General features: G+C 36.3%; 1 protein-coding gene across 1 annotated transcript in view; it reads right to left on the bottom strand.

The window, feature by feature from the left end:
• LOC145688466 (uncharacterized) overlaps positions 1-17,600 on the bottom strand; it is a 76,250-nt gene extending 58,650 nt beyond the window's left edge. The window contains exon 1 of the mRNA XM_081762735.1: positions 17,286-17,600. The gene's annotated coding sequence lies outside the window, so the exon portion shown is untranslated. The remainder of the gene's footprint in view (positions 1-17,285) is intronic.
• Between the last annotated feature and the right edge of the window lie 816 nt (positions 17,601-18,416).

The following is an 18,416-nucleotide window of genomic DNA, read 5'->3' as shown; positions in this document are numbered from 1 at the left end:
ATTCTCATTTTGTAGAAGGCCAACTTGTTTGTTTGTTTGTTAAAATTTAGCATCTATTTTTTCAGCACCGAGGCTATAAAATACGCGAAGCTTGCAGTTTAAAGTGGAATACGAACCACCACATTGCTCTCGATTTCAAGAATTCCACGGGTATCAAACCCCGAGATCACATTCAAACTCACGCGCTCTATTCACTAGACCAGCAGTAAGGGCTATTTTGTAGTATTGTTTTACAAATTATTAATTTCTCGCAGGGGCGGATCCAGGACGGACTTCTGGGGGGGGCGGTCGGCGGTAATACTGCTACTTTTAAGAGCTCCAAACTTGTTATGGATGGGTTTATTTATATATAAAATAAGAAAGTTTCCTCTTGTGGGGGGGGGGCGATCGCCCCGATCGCCCCCCTCTGGATCCGCCCCTGATTTCTCGCAAGCCTTTACTGCAGCTTTTTGTTTGTATTAACTCCTGAGAATGATGAGATAAAAATACTGAGACCAAAGCACTTGCATTTATTAATAGAAAAACTTAAAAGAGAATATTATTATACATGTATAATCGAACGTAATTTTTTGTTTCATTTTTGTGTGCTTAATACGAGCTCTTTGCGAGGTGCTTTGTTTCATATTAATTAAAATTGATGTATTTATTTTTTAAACATTAGAACAAAATTATATTACAGGAACTTTAGACTATATCAATACAAAATAGAAGTATATGTTTTATTGAATGTTAGCACTCAATTTTCTACCTTTCGAAATAGGCGAGACATTATTATTTATATTCACAACTAACGTTGTGGATTATGATACTGTTGTTTGGAAGTGCACCTGGTATTCTTGAATGCTTGTCGTGGTTGCAGTAACATGCCACCGTTTGAAATTTTCGAAATGGGTAAAGGCAGTTGAAGATGTTTCGTGCATCTAGCAAGAAACATATAATTTTACACAAAAATGAGTAGAATTCGCAAAGTTGAATTTAATTTGGTAAATATAGTAGCAAGAATTTCACTGGCTTTGTGTCAGCTTGAAAATTTTCTTCAGCCTATTTTTAGAGGGGTCAAAAAATAATTTAGAGGGCGCAGTGCCCCCTCTAGCCCCTCCATGGCTACGGGCCTGAGCAACAGCAATCTATTTCTATAATAATTACACATTTCTCCACTTAGCAGCGTCTCTTTTATTTTGTTTTATTTTTTTCTTTCTTTTATTTTTTTGGTAATCCGTTGTTGGCAAGTGACAGAAGAGGAAAAGGAAACGGAGAATGAAAAGAAGAAGAAAACGCAAACATGCTTCGAGGAAATAATAAAAAAAAAAAAGATGGGCATGGTTGTAGTGTATACAACTGAAGTCTAGTTAGTTTCATGAATGAATTATTAAAATTTCCGAGTCTGTTTTTCATTCTCGTATATAAGTATAATGTATTGCTGCCTAATTTCATTATAAATGTGCGTGGAGAATGTGATAGTGCTTTTGTTTTTCATTTCTGTAAATAATATGGAATATACGGAATTATTAAAATACATATACGCTATATCTTTTATTTCAGTTGCATAGTGTTTAATCAGATCGAAGTAGAAGTTTCGTAAAAGTTTTACGTTGAGCAGTAACTGTTCATTATGTTTCAAAGTGAATAGTAAACTTAAATCAATAACTATGGAAATAGAGAAGATAACTTGAGTGTCCATATTTTTTAAATAGTGAAATAACACTCGGAAGCAGGGAGCACGCATGCCTTTGATACTGCACGAACGACCAGCACTGACGTAAGACAACATAGCTCCTTGCTACTATAGTCAAAACATATTTTTAAATGAATATTACTACATTACAATATAAGTCGTGTCTCTTAACATGTCACGTGTCTCGTGTACACTAAATCTATGTAACACACCGTCGATATTATCAAACACAGAATACATCACCTCAATATTTTGCATTGTTACTACTACTTAAACACTTTCCGCCTTCCGTAACTATCAGGAATTGTAAACCTATATTGCAACATATCTACTTATTCATTCATTTCACAACATCCACCTACTCTCAATCATTTTTTATTTATATTTTTTCCTTTCAAGTTATCTCTTTTTTAATACTAATGAGTTACTGGATTTGTTTTGTAGAGTAGCTGTTGTTGTGTCTATGTGATATTGGCTGAAGAGAGTCTTGGAAGGGGAGATACGAATGGCTTTCTGTATTACTACCGCGTTCCTCTGAAAATAGGACCTAACCAGGGAATATTTCTAGCATAGAATATTAGATTGCTTGTAATATTTCTATAAGTCCTAGTCCAAGAATAACCCTTTACCCCCAAAATATGTCCCAGTAGTTGCAGGACTCGAAACGGGTTACTTTACGTACATTAAATGTATACAGATATTTGTATTGTGTAAATAGATATAAACTCCATTATATCTTTTGGGCAAATAATTGGTCTTATTTTCGAAGAAACACGGTAGTTATTTTCAGAAGTGTCACTGTTCGTCTCAGCAACCCCGAAAATTATGTAATCGATACTAATATAGGTCATTTTCGATCATTTTCAAATATCTCCCCCTTCCCTAAATTGCAGCGTCAAAGTGAAACGAAAATAACCAATCATACTGAGACACGTGAAAGTTACATTTGACAATATTCTTTACCCCTGACAACATTGATGCACAGAATGGAGGAAAGTATTTTAAAGAGGGTCGCACGTGGAATGCAGGAAACTGTCCTTCTCCTGTCTACTGTTTTATTCCGTACTTGATAAATGTTATATTATTTTGCTTGGTGAACCTTTTCCTTCAACCAGTGGCGTAGCACACCTTTGCGGGGCCCTCCCGCAAAGTATAGAGAAGGGGCCCTAGTTGTAAAGCCGATAGAAGTAAGATTGAAGTTCTACTTCTTTAAATCTTTATTCATCGCAAGACTTTGGGGCCTTCTATACGTCGGGCCCCCCCGCACTGCGGGGGTTGCGGGGGCAGCTGCTACGCCACTGCCTTCAACCTTCAGAAAATCAACTTAAAGTATTGCCTTTGCAAAGCTCTGCTTTCCTTTAAGCCCCAAACGGAAACATAATGGCAGAAAGTTTCGGAATGTGTTGCTATTTTTATTGTTAGCTTCTCATTTTAGATAGTGTATATTTACAACAAAGGAGGGAGGTGCACGTGCACCTTGATTTTAGTTTAGCGTCCCTTTCAGCAGCGACGCTATGAGACGTGGACCTACTTATTAACATGGAATCCGAACCACATGTGCTCCGCCGGGAATCGAACCCGGTTCTCCCACGCCAAGTGAGTTACTTTCTCCGGTACAAAAATCAGGTGTACAAGAATTGTATGTATGATGATTCGAAATGTACAAAAAGTGCACAAGAACTCCACGCTATATTATTATGTGTACCTCTTGGACTTGAGCACTTTCTGTACTTTTTGGTGGCTTCTTTAACTTTCCCTTTCTGTATATATTCACCTCTAAAAAAAGGCGCACACAAGTGATAAAAAGCTGACTCGAGTAAAGCATATCTCTTTACAGTGAATTACGTAAGTTCATTAAATTTGAAAGAAACTGGTTGCATAAAATATTAATAAATAGATCAAGATATTTAGAATTTTTAATATATAGTAAATATTACAGTGGTGCCCACCCCCCTTATGTCCATGACGCACCCCCCCCCCCCAATTGTCTATCCGTAGGTGTTCTTCCATGAAAAAATCTTCTTTTCGATTAATTTTACCCCCCCCCATCAAACATATTTATATAGATTTTTAAACCCCCCAAATATTTCAATGACGCAGTTTGCGTCATAGCCCCCCCTTGTGGGCACCCCTGAATATTATACATTATACACGATTAATGTAAAACAATGATTGAAATTTACAATAAAGCAAAATTGGGAAAAATAAAGCATAATTAAACAAAAAATAAAGCTTAATGTGGGCTACTCTAATAACCACTTTCATTTTTATCCTTGCAGTATAGTGTTAAGGGTAATTGAGTTAGTAGCAATGACGACGCCAGAGAGAAGGCATGGGACGAGGGAACCCCGGTGCTTGCTCCTGTCCCCTTCCCTTGACAAGTTCTATTTTAATGCATGTTAAGTGACATAAAACATTTTCGGTATAAAAAAAATAGGTAACACCAAACATTTCTCTGCCTCATCGTTTGCTCCCGTTCGCCCCAAGAAATAGGGATGCGCACGAGACAAGATTTGAGGCTTTCTCGTCTCGAAAATGTGCTGTAAAAGTGATGTCTCGACTCGAAAAATGTATTCTTTACTATTGGAGGAGCTGTGTTTCGACTCGAATTTTGCCATGAAAATTCTGTCTCGACTCGTCTCGTGCGCATCCCTACCAAGAAATAAAAGCTAGTGTCGTGTCAGTGGATAGCAACCATTTGCAAGGTCTAATATTTGATTCAATGTTAAAATAGTTTTACATATTCAACGCAAAGCTACTTAAAATATAGACACACGCTTGCTCTCACAAAAATTGAATTAGATTCAACTTATCCTTTTTGATTTTTTTTTTAATTATCCACATCTAGAAAATTTCAAGTAAAAGCAGTACCTCTGACAACACTGCAATATATCCTTCGACGGAGTTACGAGGGATCAGTGGTAGAGCACTTATCTCTAATGCGTTGAGTCCGTGGTTCGATCCCCGGTCAGGTAAGTTTCTTGTGGACAACATCGTGTCTGAGTTTTCTCGGGGTTCTCCCGTTTCCTCCCAGTTTCTCATTCTACCAATTCTTCCATCATCATTAACTTATCTTAGTCATCATCTCCCATAGACTAACAGGCATAATCGTGTGACGTTAAATTGAAACATTTCACTTTATTTGTAAACAACGAAAATTTACTTGCAATCTAGTTGTCTGCATAAATAAATTGGACACGTAATACATAATAATATTTTTCTGTGCTACCGAAAGTGTTTATCAGTTGTGTGTATATATAATGCATAACAAGTTAAGAAAGCATTGCGAAATCCTCATTAGAGACAGATATCAAAATCAATGCAATGTGCTTTTTGTAAGCTTTGAAAGTTTCCGCATACCCTGCAGTGAGACGAACATGCTACGTTAGGTGGATTACACTGTTAATTCCTCGGTCGGTGCATTGCCTTCTCGAGAGCATTGCGTGAATTTCTCGTAGACTGATATTGTGATCACGCACTGCTCTTATGCAATCAATACACTTGATTTGTATCGTCGTCTACTACTGTGCGCTCACGATACTGCAAAAATTTTACAACAAAGATTTATCTCTCTCTCTTTTTTTTTCAAATACCCTCCCCGCTAGTCTAGTGTCTAGTGCATGTGCACATGGTTCCTGGTTCGATTCCAGCACAAAAATTTAATTTCACAATTATTCTTTCATTCATCATCAGTCTCTTTTAACCTAAGGGAACCTGGTGGCTCAGTGGTAGAACTCTTACCTCTGCTGCGTAGAATCTCTGGTTCGATTCCTGACTAAGTAAGTTTGTAGTGGATAACATCGTGTACGTGGATTTTCTCGGAGTACTCCCGTTTCCTCCCTCATCACCATTCCACCAATTTTACCATCATCATTCATTTGCCTTAATCACCCGTCTCCATGAGCTTAAATGGGCGTTAAACTGAAAGATTCCTTTAGCCTGAAGGGTGTAAACGTAGGACGTTAAACTAATAAAAATATTTTTAAAAAATACGTTAAAAGATAATCAATTTTTAAAATCACTAAGGTGACTTTAAAAGAGCGCTAATCGCCAATAGATGGCAAGACATGCTCCCTATGTTTCCAATATCTTATGTAAATAGCAACAATATTCGCAAAAATTCAATCAAGTGCAAGAGATGAATATAGAAATTTTGTTCAAAGACAAGTTGAATCAATAATAAGGGAATAATCTGTACAGTGTAGATATTTTTTTTTTTAAATCTTGTTTCTTTCAGTCTTGAAAGCCTCATTATTGAGAGCATTTTTCTCAAGAGTACTAAAATTAAGCGCGCTCAACAATGAACAAAATAAAATACGAATGATTAGAAAGTGCGCAAATTATTCTCTGATTATATTTGTTAAACTTGTCTTTGGAGAAACTGTAATTATTCACTTCATGAATTTCACTGAATTATTAAGAATATCACCGCTCCCTACAAAATACATGGAAAGAAGATAGGGGAAACGTGCTGCCATCTATTCGGCACAACTCAAGTCTTACAATCACCTTAATATTACTTCTGTTCCATTGCTATTGTTTAAAAAAAAAACACATTTAAAAACAAAAATATGAAAAAGACAATTAAATCCGAACTGAGTCTTTAATTAAAATAAGTTCGTTTCACATTGTAAAGTTGCAATAGATTTCCAAACTATACGAATCCAATATTGGAAACCTTAAGCTCTACTACTTCCGGTTTCAATAGCGGGATAACCGTGCAGATAGAAACTATGTCTGAGCGCTGAACTTATAGGGAAAGAACATCTATTATCTCTTGCCGTTTTTGCTCAGGTACTTGTCGTCAGCAGTTGATCCAATATCGTTCTATGTTTTCCATATTGATGCATAGCATAGCTTGAAGTCTAAAAAGTGTTTAGAGGTGTTTACTTGATCCGCATTTTAAACAGGGAGTTTCTTCCAAAACTTCAGAAGAATTACTTACGCTATTATTGGAAACTGTCACAGTGTACACCACGTGAAGGAGTTTGGTTTGTCAGTGTACACAATGTAAAAATTGAAGTTTGAATTTTCGCATTTCCTCCACCCTCCATTCCTCACTCAAAAGCTTTACGAAAATGAATGAGCATTTGAAGATAGAAAATATTTAAGTCTTTACATCTGTCGAGTAAAAAGTAGAGATGCAAAAAAGCCGGCTTTTTTGAATCGATGGTTTTTTTCACATAAAAAGCCGGCTTTTTTGGGAAAAAAACGAGAATTTTGGAAATTTTGGCTTTTTTCAACTTCATGATTTTTCTATCTAAATAGCTTTCTTATAGTATATTCTATAGTTAGATAAGAATTTCATGACCTGAATGTGATATTTCGCTCTGAAATTCACCATCAAGATGGATGGAGCACATGTTTTACGAATTAAAGCTAACATGAAGAATGTAGTATTTGAGGGTAATTTTAGAGGCTATTTAACTTTATTTTAACTTTTGAGTTATCGACATTTTTTTTTCTTCTTTAGTTTGTCATCCGTGTTTCATTTCTAAGAGCTTTTAGTACTCTAGCTTCTAGCGCAAAAGCTAAACTTGCCCGTTTTCCTATTTATCCGTCAAAGCGTACGTTTTTCAATATATCCGTCAAACCGTACTTCCACATATCTGTTATACTGTAGCTGTGAAGTGATTTAGCAATAATTTTCCGGACACAACCTTGAATACCAATTTATACAAATAATCAGTAGCGGATTTAGAAAAGTACTTTAGGAGGGGTTTTTCTGATTGTTTCGTTTCCTAAAAAAGTCCTAATTTTATTTGGGAAGTGCTTGAAGTTTATGAGTACAGGCATAACTAATATTTCGTTTCGTTTATATGTTTAGCAATAATCTTCCGGATACAACTTTAAAAATCATTTTATACTGAGAATCAGTGGCGGATTTAGAAAAGTATTTTGGGAAGGGTTTCTTACTAATGTTTAGTTTTTTTAAACATTCGTAATTTTTATTTGACGGGAGCTTAAAGTTTATGAGTAAAGGCATAAATAATAGATATTTCGTTTGTTGCAGACATTCCGTAACTTTGGGGAACGGGCTTCAGTCCGAAAGACCGCCCCCCTAACCTTCGCAAAACCGTCACTGCTGGTAATTAGTAATAATAACTATTTAAAAACAATAAGAAAGGAAGTCGGCCAACTCACAGTATACGCACTGTTTCTACATTCACAGATGGAACAAAGAAAAGCTTTGTCAGAATGGTCGAATGCTGGTTGAATCCCGGACTTCCCGATAGAAGCTCAAAAACTAATCACTCAGTCATGTTTGTTGTGCAGTTGTATTTAGCTTAACTTAAATATATTCCGTAGTCTTTTTTTTTTGGGCGGGAGGGGGGAGTTCCGTAATGATATGTTGAATCCCTCTTGTTAAAAATTCAGAAACCTTGAGGATTGGGTAAACTGTGATGGTGGTTCTATAAAACTTAACTGTAGAATTTCAAGAATATACAGAACCAAAAGCTCTAGATGTGCAGCCTTTAAGTGTATCATATAAATCTAAGTATTTCTCTTATGTTTTATTTTAATTTTATTTTGTTTCAAAAAGAGGGTATGGAATATTTTGAAGTAAAAATACTACATACTATTTTGCTAGTTATTTGTGTTCTTTACAAAGAAGTGTTTACTTTTAGGGTTGGTTGGTTTACATCAACTTTTTTTTTTAATAACTGGTTTAAACCACAAAAATAAAAAAGAATGAAAAATACGAATCGTGTGAACTTCATGGTGACGTTTCCAGATATCAAACCACCTGCAATAGTTTTATTTCCCTTTCACCTTTTAATCAAGGTGTCCCATGTTCAATTCTCGGTCGACCCACAAACCTTCTTTCATGCGTAACCCAAGTAGCGGTTCGGATGTCAGTTTAAGCGAAAGTCTTCTCCTTGATAACCTCGGTATTTCGTAAGGATGTTAAGCCTAAATATACGAAACAAACCAAATTGTATATTCCTGCATGCCTAAATGCGTGTTGTTTTATAAAGAAGCCAATATTGCTTAAATATATTGATAGAAATTGGCAAAATTTATCGATTGCCTACGTAGCTTCCAACATTAGCTTGGATTGGACTTTCAATTATATCTACGTACCGGTACTAAATTTGTAATTTAATACCTCAGTTTTAGCGTACTGATTATGGTACGTTGACCTTTAAATTTTACATGCAAAGCAATAACAGGATTTTCCCGTTATTGTCTTACATTTCAAGTAATGACGGGATTTTCCCAATGGCTAGGGCGGGAGATTCTCAACTTAAGAAATTTACTGACCGCACTTCTTTAAGCTTATGGGAGTTCTTCCGGCATAACCCCGCTGTTGCATAATAACATCAAGGCGAAACAAACTTATTTCTGTGAATATGTAATATAAATACATAAAGCAAAAAATCTAAGTCAAAAAAGCCTGGTTTAAACCAAAAAAGCCTAGTTTAAACATCCCCCAAAAAACGGGTTTTTGGCATTTTCAAAAACAACCACGGTTCTTGCCAACTCTGCTTACTTTTGTATATAGGAGGTTTAAAAATTCTTATTATATACATTGGTTAATCCTGTGGAATTCATAATGCAAAGAATGTTGAAGAAAAATTGTTTGAAATATTTTTTCGAAATTCACAGTTTATTTTCGATGTTTTATATTATTATCAGCATCAACCACTAATTAAATGATTTTTTGTGTTATAGAGAAGCGATACAAAGTCTGTTTTATCAATTTAAAGCAGTATTTTGAAAAAAGCCCAAAATTTCCCAAGCAAAAAAGCAAAGCAGAAAAAACCGAGTTTTTTTCCAAAAAAGCCGGGTTTTTTCCGAGCCCTTGCATCTCTAGTAAAAAGTAGCCCTACATTTAGCTTCATTTTAGCGTTGTATTCCACGGAAATATTAGTATTTTGTATCCTGAGCATTATTCCAACCCGAATCTCTACAGCGCTGCGGGTAGTCTAACAAGCAAGGATGATATCCATAATTTCTCGAATAGGAATACACAGAGAACCGATTTTTGATCGCCCACTTCTTTGGATTCAAATGGATGATTCATGTCCACCAATGAACTCAATTCCAAACTTCTGACACTCTACATAATGGCCAAAACTGATGGTGATTCAACAAGTAGTTCTTGGGATTTTGTATCTCCCGGACGGACGGACAGATAAAACATATAAAGGTGGTTATGAGAAACAACTCTTTAAAACGAATTTTAGGAATGGTCCAAAAACTGGGTCAAAAGATTGCGATCTTGGCCAAAAATTTAAGAATGATAAAAAAATGATTCAAAAGATTGCGATTTTGGCTAATAATTAGTTTTCGGATCAGTGGCCACAAAATTTTTGACTATCCCTAAATCGAGTTTTCGTATTTTCTACGGAATAAGCACATCATATTGAGTTAGGTGATAGTTTGGGTTTGGCTACACTGTATGTAGTTCTCGAGATATAACGCGTACAAGAAAATTTTTGATTCAATGAAATATATTGGATTTTTGGGATTAGAAGCCTCAAAATTTTTGACTATCCCTAAATTGTATTTTCGTATTTTCTACGGAATACGTTGAGTTAGGTGATAGTTTGGGTTTGGCTACACTATATGTAGTTCTCGAGTTATAAGGCGTACAAGAAAATTTTTGCCTGAAATATATTGGATCTTTTGATCCAAAAATGAAATTAAATGCTAAACAACAATGGAATTTGTTAACTCTTACATGATTACCGTTTTTGTCGACGTATAGGATCCATTTTTTCCTTTTATGAATAAGTCCAAACTGGCAGGTGTCTCATGCACCGACATTTTTATTATTTCAATTTCAATAAGTTCTCTCAATTATTCTGTGTTGTTTGATATCTTCCTTATGTCCTTACGGTGTACAGTACAACATTCTAGTTATGTACAGCTTAGTGACTCTGTAAATGCAGCTTAGATACAATCGCGGGATTTTTCGTTTCAGTATGTATACTGATCTCTGAACTGCGCTATAGACATTCCCAGACACATTTCTGGCTCATCGTTAATAAGCACTAGTAACTCCACATATATTGGGTCGATGCATAAGTTCGTGCATTTCTTATATTTTATTTTATTTTTTTTAATTTTTATTCTGTGTTCTGTTAATTCAAATACAAATACAACATTCTAGGAGTGTAACAATACATTGCATACATTTCATACGTTGCATAGATTTCATGAAACAACTCATTCATCCGATTTGCGTCAAAATCTGAAGGTCTTTCAGAACGTGGATCATCAGACAAGTCAAACTGTCCTGCTCGAAAGCGGGAAAACCATTTATGTGCTGTTCTTTCAACAATTGCTTCATTCCCATACACTACACAAATTCTTCTCGCAGCTTCTGCTGCACTGGATCCTCGGTTAAACTCAAGGATAAAATGTGACGGAAATGATAACTTTTCTCAACTTGACATTCCATATTAGTTTGAAATATACACAATAATACGTTCGCAATCAAGAAAATTTGTGTTTCACAACACACAAGCTCAAAACTACGGTAAAACAACGGAATAACGATAAACAACGCCGCATTGTTGCCAATCCAAAACAAAGCTCAAGAACTTATGCATCGACCCAACATATATGGACGTTTTATCAACACCCTATATATATATATATATATATATATATATATATATATATATATATATATATATATATATATATACAGGGTGTTTAAGATAAAACGTCAAGTGCTTATTCTCCGAAACGGCTGAGAATAAAAAGATGAAACAAAAACTGAGGTAGGAAAATGTCATAGGGCACATCACGTGGCGTTGTTGTAGTGGCCCCCAGTGCCCTTCTTCAAGGGGGCCCAGGGGCCAACTTCAAATTTTCAGATGGGAACATCTATTGAATCATACCTTGTTCGATAGTACTTGAAAAACGAAACAACTATTGTAGGAAACAATTTTCGATTTGGCCACCGTTTTCAAAATGGCCGCAAAAAGTGGGTCCTGTATCAGATAAAACGTCCAGTGCTTATAGGCCTAAATCATAAACGGCTTAGAATAGAGAGATGAAACAAAAACTGAGATAATTAACGATGATAAAGCATATGAAGTGGTGTTGTTGTGGTGACCCCCAGGGAACTCCGTGAAGGGGGCCCAGGTGCCAACTTCAAACTGATACAGGATTTTATGCTGCCATTTTGAAAACGGTTGCCCAAATCGAAAATTGTTTCCTATAAAAATTGTTTCGTTTTTCAAGGACTATTGAACGAGGTATGATTCAATACATGTTCCCTTTTGAAAATTTGAAGTTGGCCCCTGGGCCCCCTTGAAGGAGGGCCCTGGGGGTCACCACAACAACACCATATGATGTGCCCTATAACATTTTCCTATCTCAGTTTTTGTTTCATCTTTTTATTCTCAGCCGTTTTGGATTTATAAGCACTGGATGTTTTATCTGAAACACCCTGTATATATGTTAAAAAGTATGTAATAAGCAGTGAAAATATTTTTTGCCTCAAAATCAAATACACACACTGACGAGGTGCGTCTTATGTGATATGTCGCCCAACATGGTAACTGGATGATGGATTACAATTGTAATATGAATTTGAGTTTTTATCTTTTGCGCTCTTATACAACAAAATACGGGGCTCCGAACTATGATCGGGGCTTGAACTCGTCGCAGTTGCTGGTGCACAGATGATCACACAATATAGACCCTTATAATATTAAGTCGTTACCCACCAGACTATCTCGCCTCCAATAGAACTGGCTTAGAACATCACGTCATTTTGATCCATTTTGATCCATCCCGAACAATGGACAATTGGCATTTCAGTGCTTAAACTAAAAGACGTACATATGGTCATAAAACACATACTGCTCCTTTGTAAAAGGTCAGTTATACAGAGCGGTGATGGTTTGCTAGTAGCGTACTCATCTCCAATGCGCAGGGTTCCTGGTTCGATCCCAGCTCGTGTCAAGTGGGCATTTTAGGGAACAAACTCGATGGGCGTGGGTTCTGTCTGACTTTGTTCACTCCACCATTCCATTCATTTTCATCATAACCGTCTCGTATATCCCTTACAGAAAAGCCGTGGATTACAAAGATGACAGTTTTTCACTTATACAGTTATATTCACTTTTATGCCTTCAATGCTGTTGTTATCTTTGAGGGATGGCCTGTGCACGTCCATTAAGGAAGGAATGTACTCATTATACCAGTAACTACCTATAATTGAAGGCCAAAAACATCAACCTATGTGGGATACGGTGCCTCAGTAGCAGAGCCTTCACCTCTGGTGATTGGGGTCCCTAGTTCGATCCCAGCTCGCGCCGAATGGGTTTTGTGGTGAAGAAACACCGTGTTCATGGATTTTCTCGGGATTCTCTCTTTCCTCCCACTTTATTCATTTCACCATTGCATTCATTTCTCATCATCACCGTCTACTTTAGCCTAGCCGGTATAATTGTGGGACGTAAAAATGAAATATTTTTTTTCATCAACCTATGTATCAATCAAATTCGATTTGCGTTGTTGTGCCGCCTGATTTCAGAAATGGCTTAGGTCAAAGGAAAATTTAGAAGCTCTGATAATAATAATAATAATAATAATAATAATAATAATAATAATAATAATAATAATAATAATAATAATAATAATAATAATAATAATAATAAATCCTTTTTATTCCTGGACTAAAATTGGAAGACCGTCGCTAGCAGGAACGGATCCAGGGCGGACTTCTGGGAGAGGCGGTGGGTTGTAATATTGCTACTTAGAGGTACTTTTAAGAGCTCCAAACTCTAGGATGAGTTTTATTTATATATAAAATAAGAAAGTCTCCTCTCCTGGGGTGAAGGCAATCGCCCCGATGGCCCCCACTGGATTCGCCCTTGGTCGCTAGATTGGAGCCTAAAAGTAAGACTAGAGAGAAACTTGATATTTCGCACTTCTTGACAGAATTTCTCTGGTTCACTATCCGTAGCAAGATTTTTTTAAATATGCGATTTATTGATTGATTTTGAGTTTAACGTCCCGTTCAGCAGCGAGGCTACTGATTAACGTGGAATCCGAACATGAGCTCCCGCCGGGATTCGAACCCGGTTCTCCCACGCCATAGGCGCGTGCGCTAACCGCTTAGCCACGAAGGATCTCAAATATGCGATTTAGTGCTACCATATGAGTGACGGTGAAACGTGTTTTGACAAAAGATGGAGGTAACAAAATCTGAATTTAAGATATCAATATTATATATAATACAAGAGAGAGAGAAAGAGAGAGAGAAAGAAAGAAAGAGATTCCTTCACCTTCTAAACTTTTCGTTAACGATGTTGATAGCCCGTTGTCGCCCCCTTGTTGAGATTTTTCTGTTCTCTTGGAAAATAAAGTGAAATATTAATGTAAGTTTACTGATTTCATCACCTTCAATGAAGTCTAGTGAAACGTCTTTTGCTTTTCGAAAAATGAATCCCCATTATACATGAATTTAATACTACTTGAGTTTGAGAGCTCCTTCGTGGCTAAGCGGTTAGCGTACGCACCTTTGGCATGGGAGACCCGGGTTCGATTTCCGGCGTGAGCTCATGTTGTTCGGATAACATGTTAATCAGTAGGTTCCGTCTCATATAGCCTCGCAGCTGAAAGCGACGTTAAACTCAAAGTCAACTCAACTCATACTTAAATTTGATTAATAAATACCGGTACAAAAATTATATACAACAAAATTTTATTTTTCACGAAATAAGGAGGTTTGAAGAAGAAATCATTAAAACGCCAGTTCATTTTAAATAAAGCTGAAAAATAGTTCTCCATATAAATCACTGAACTAAAAAAAATGAGGTATTTGGTACCGTTAACTTTTTAATATCCAAACTGCCATCTTAGCCTGATTTTTTCTCTCTCTCTCAAAACTAATGTACAACATAAGCAAGGAATATTAAAACATTTCATTCTCTCTATTGACATTTCATGAAAAGAAAAAGGCAGATTAGATGATTAGGGCGAGAGATCAGAATCTTTGCTTTACAGAGAATAACGACGAATACCTTACATGGATAGAACGTTGAATGAAAACTTAAAAACTGAAACACAGCAATTCATGATTATCTACAAGAAAGGCTGGCGTTTCAGAAACTGCCACTAAATATTTTATTTACGTCGTAAAACAACAATCCAAAGCAGTTCTATGCATATTATTTTCGATGTTGCCAAATCACTCGTAAGAAAATAACCTTTTACTGCTAATATTGCACTAGCACAAAACCACACTAAGAACAGTTGTTATCTCATTTATTTAGCTTATTTCCCTTTCAGGCGCTACTGGTATCAGCCTTTCTTCTGTCAAAAGTGACTGATCATTCAGTCCGATAATGCTGACACCCCCTCCTCTCAGGTTTCTCCTCTATCGAACAAAGCAAATGTTCCTAAAACATATTCCTTGTAGATCACTCTAATCATCTCAAGTTCTTACTCGCACTTACAAATACATTTCAACAAAAATTCGATAGATTATACAGATAGATTTGTTACAACAGTTATATATATATATATATAAAAGGACCAAATGATGGCTGGTACTCCTAGCTTTCTACACAGCAGTTCGATATCTCTCTATTAAGCAGTTTCCTAATTGGCAATACTAGGACAACGTCGAAAACTGTCCCGTCTGGGAATCGAACCCAAAGCAACCTGTAACTTAGGAACATCTCATCTCCCGCTAATCATACCATAACCAGAGCATAATAATAATAATAATAATAATAATAATAATAATAATAATAATATAGTACTTGTGTGCACGCCGACTCAGTGGTACAGTGCATTTCTAGTTGCCAGACGTCTCTGGTTCGTCCCACTCATGTGAGTTTGCACAAAACAAAAATCGCCCCAGAGATTCTCTGGTTTTTCCTCGTATTCTTATTCCACAAATTCTTCCATAATAATTAACTCGGATTCTTCTAAAGGTTCCGCATGAGAATCCCGGTGGTAGCTCATGTGGTTCTGATCCCACGTGAAGCTGTAGATCGACGTATCATATAAGCCTTGGTGCTGAAAAGAGACGCTAAACTCGAAATAAACCAATTATAACTAGCTACTTTCCTTTACATTCGTGAATATTCATGGAACGTTAAACTAAAAATTTAAATCCGTACATGGGGATCATGGTGGCTCAGTGGTAAAGCGCTTATCTCTGGTGCGTGGGGTCCCCCGTTCAATTCCTGGTCAAGTAAGTTCGTGGTGGAGAACACTGTGCTCGTGGGTTTGCTCCGGGTTCTCCCGTTTCCTCCCGCTTTCTTATTCCACCAATTCTTCCATCATCATTCATTTGCTTTAATCATCATCTCTCCTAGCCTAACAGGTATAATCGTGGAACGTTCAACTCACAATTTCATTTCATTTCATTTTAAATCCGAATATTTGTTCTCTTACTACTCAAAAGTGGAACTCATTACATAATGGTTATTTTTTCTATATTACCTTAGAGAACATTTTGGAAAGCTGCTCGATTATTGTTTCGATTATTAAAGAAGTGGGCTTTTTTTTAAAAAAAAAATATGAATATGAACGATTGTTGAAATCAATTATGTATTGAAATGTTTTTTTAAAAAAACAAGTTTTTGTTCATTTTTTTAAATAATTATTTTAGCAACTATATTTTACCCTTGGATTAAATGCCGGTCATTAGATTCCAGCCTTGTAGAAAGAAGGGGGGGAAAAAAAGCTAAAAGTAATTTTCTTTTCATGGAAACATGCAAACGAAGCATTCTTCGCTGAATACGTGGATGTAAACAAACGCTAACACTCTTGTAGAAACCTTCCTACTCTATTATTATGTTTTACACTAATATAGTTTTCTATTTACAGCTACAAAGCCAATGGAAACAGTAGTAATACAAATTAGTACGGAACATTTGGAAACGTCTTTCGCATATTTTAAATTAACGATAAACCCCACAGCATTTAATCTTACATAGAAACAATACACACTTTTGACTCACATTAATTTGATTGTTGGTTGGATCTGAATTATAAATTAGCTTTTCAGCAGCGAAGCTACATGAGACGACGTGTGGACCAACAGCTTAACGTGGGATCCGAATCACATGTATTGCAATCTGGGTCTCACGTATCCAAGGCGAAAACGTTAATTTTTAGTCATAATTACTAAACTTTGTGGAAATAAAGAAGGTTGATTAAAACCCTTTTCATCTCTGCCGTTAGCCATTCAGTTTTAAACGAATACAGAAGCCAAGGTTTTTATCTGTGTGTTATGGTTCAGCTACGAAATACTAATTAAAATACGTCGAAATGAACTAAGTATAGACATAGATACTATTACGCTGTTTCGCGGCGTATTCAATACAAATGCATTTGCATTGTGTAATTAATCATCAGGATACATTAGCATATTCGATTAAATAGAAGGTAGTTACTCTTTCATTAAAAAAATAAATAAATTATTACGTCAATTTATATTTAGTTCAATTCATTTCCATGGACTTTGGATTTCTTTTCAAACACATGAAATTTGTTGTAATTTTTAAGGTGTAAAAACCTATTTTTAAAGTTCCACACACAGCATTTTTTTTTTACTGGGAAATGAAATACATAAAGGTCATCAGGTCTTTTTTTCTATTTAAAAAAAAAAAAGTTTACTTACCTTCGGTTGTTTTTTAAAAGGCCTTTCTGAGCAATGACTAGAACCAATTATCGATTTCTGGGCGAGTTTGTTGCCCTAAAGGCATCGGATATGCAACAGGCAACGATCTGAACCTCATGAACGAATATCAAAAAAATGTAAACAAAACACTAGCTACACTGCACAAGTGACTGTAGTTGCATAATCGTCATTTTGTTGAGTTTGTTCACACCACAGCGTGCGACAGCAGCACCTCGTCTCTTCACAGTTGCAAGCAGCTGACTGGCCACGGTTTCCAGCGACCGTGCAGCCATCATTGCACGCAGTGCAAACTAGGCTGCGTGCGAAGCAAGTGCACAGAAGCTCTCCTAGTGTATCCAACCGTGATGTTAAGGAAATTTCTGTTTACATTAGGGTTTAAATATAAATGACTCAGTGCATCACTGGACACGTGTCTAAATACTGTATATTGAAGGTTAAACAGGATTGCTGCGTCGGGTGACCTAACATTGAATCAAAATTTATAAACAATGTACCTACTACTAAAAACTTATGCATAATCGTAAAAAAAAGGCATTCATTCATTTTTATTTTAAATTTTACGTACACTTTGGGAACCAAAGATATGCCCATCATATTTCTCAGGCCTACAAGGGCTACAACCATGCCAAGTTTTGTCCAGATCGGACGAGCTCGGCTGAACTCGTACAATATATGGGACATTCAAAGCACAAGTGAATCATGTCCAATTACCAAACTTGTGGGAAAAAGAGGCATAAAGTTCGCAGTGGCGGCTGGTACTATATGTTGCATGGTTGTGCAACCGGATATTTTTTTAAATACTAAAAATATTTTTAAGTGTTAAAGTAGTGTATCAGTAAAAAATAAACCTTTGCTCTTGAGCGCAAAACAGTATTGATGCATTTCTGAAAAAAGTCAATTAAAAAACGGAAAGAAAGAGAGAGATTTACCTTTCCAGTGGCAGCGAACGTTGCCACTGGAAGCAGTAACATTGAGCATATGGCAGCGAGCTCCTATCTCTTAACATGGGGAAGTGGATTTATTCTTGCAACGCTCCTATCTTCCCGTATTGGTCCCTTACGGTTGCATTTTTTCCGCAACTGGTCAGCTTCTGTAATAGTTACGAATTCC

Source organism: Thermobia domestica, chromosome 1 (assembly GCF_964235325.1).
Source record: "Thermobia domestica chromosome 1, izTheDome1.hap1.1, whole genome shotgun sequence".
NCBI lineage: Eukaryota > Metazoa > Arthropoda > Insecta > Zygentoma > Lepismatidae > Thermobia > Thermobia domestica.
The sequence above is the reverse complement of the archived record's forward strand: the minus strand, read 5'-3'. Positions and strand labels throughout refer to the sequence as shown.